The sequence below is a fragment of the Echinops telfairi genome, unplaced genomic scaffold, assembly GCF_000313985.2.
Source record: "Echinops telfairi isolate 266 unplaced genomic scaffold, ASM31398v2 ScPeMD7_2;HRSCAF=8, whole genome shotgun sequence".
Classification (NCBI taxonomy): Eukaryota; Metazoa; Chordata; class Mammalia; order Afrosoricida; family Tenrecidae; genus Echinops; species Echinops telfairi.
This window is the reverse complement of record NW_022103898.1, coordinates 31,152,961-31,154,585: the sequence shown is the minus strand read 5'-3', so window position 1 is coordinate 31,154,585 and position 1,625 is coordinate 31,152,961. Positions and strand designations below refer to the sequence as shown.

Sequence of the window (1,625 nt, the reverse complement as noted above, 5' to 3'; positions counted from 1 at the left end):
TTTCCCACTTACGGACTGTTTTGTTAAACTGACATTTTGAGTTTATGACAAGTTTCAAACAGTCATCAAGTGTATGGTCTGATGGTCTGGGCCCCATGAGGCTCGTGACCAGGCCCAGCCAGGGTTTCCACTCAGAACAATGTGCAGGAGGCCCAAACCCCAGCTGGGAACCCTACCCAGAGTGAGCAGAGGCAATACCCAACCACCGTGTCCCCCCAACCCCTGAAAGCTCCACAGTGGTTGGGAAGAGGAACTTAGGGCCAGCAACTGACTAGGGTGTGAGAAGTGGGGAGTGAGGAAGGGGGACATTGGCGCTGAAGACAGTTACTGTGAAGACAGGAATGTCCCCTGACTCCCCTATGCCAACCTTGGTTTGGGGACAGAGCCATGTCACTAGGTGAGTAGTGGGTATGCTGTATAGCGGTCCACAACTAATTTTGTGTGTAGTGGATGGAAGGTGCCCTGGTAGCACTGTTGAAAACTGTGGTTTAAATCTACCAGCTGCTCCCACAGAGAGAAACAGGCATAGCTGGTCCCATAAGATTTACTTCTTGGAAGTCTTATATAAGGTCACTAAGAGTTGGGTTCAGCTTGATGCTGGTGTATGTATGTTTTATGGTTCATGGTCATTTGGATTGCTTCTAGCTTTTTACCTATTATGGATAGAGCTACCATGATTCTTTTTATCCAAGTCTTTTTGTGGACATGTGTTTTCTGATCTTGAGTAAATGTCTAGGAGCCCAATTTTGGGCCCACGAGTGGGGAAAGGGAACCATGGTGTGCAGTGAGTGGTTAGGCTAATTGGAAGGTGGCTTTTCTTTCCTGCCTTGTGGTTCTATGTGAGAAGATCTGGCCATCTGCTTCCATAAAGATTCAAGTTTAGAAAATTATCTGAGATGGCTTTGTCTTGTTCCATGGTATTTCTTGTGAGTTTTCTTGGCACCTAATGACATCTGATCCTTACATAAAAAAACAACAACAACCAAGAAACCTTTTAAAAGGTGACCTATGGTTAAATATTTGATGACTAGCAAACGTGGCTTTAACTTACCGGTGGCATTTCAGGAGAAAAGCCTGGCAATCTGCTTCCAAAACAGAATTTAATTTTACCTCCTGGTTTAGGAAAATAAACCTCAACATGATAAGTCTTCCCAGCATCCGGTAAACCTGAAAGAGATCTTCCTGTGTGCGCTGCCTCCAGCTTGGGGAGTGTGCCTCTCTCTAGGATCGTCTGGCATTGCGTCTCATGATGACTCCTGCCCCTTTTGGGGAAGCACTTAGGTAGCTGGGTCCACTTGGGTATATTACTGAACTCTCAAGCTTCCTTTTCTTATTCATCAGGTGGGAATGGCAATACAATGTCAGTGGGGTTTTCTCTGAGGATGCATGTTTGACACAGTGCCTAGCATTTAGTAAGAGATCAATGAATGCTCACTACTGCCAGGAGCTTTTAGCGAATAACCATATCAATTCATTTAAAACCGCTCCTTTGATTTACTTCCCCAAATGGGAATAACTTTTGGTTCAGTTGAATCCCTCCAAGCTCCCTCTAGTTTGCCAGTTGTAACTGACTTTGCAGCACTCTGGTGGTGCAAGGACTAAGTGCTTGACTGCTAACCGGATGG

General features: G+C 45.4%; 1 protein-coding gene across 1 annotated transcript in view; it reads left to right on the top strand.

Moving 5' to 3' along the window:
* NEDD1 (NEDD1 gamma-tubulin ring complex targeting factor) overlaps positions 1-1,625 on the top strand; it is a 52,747-nt gene that overhangs the window by 16,734 nt on the left and 34,388 nt on the right. The window lies entirely within an intron of this gene.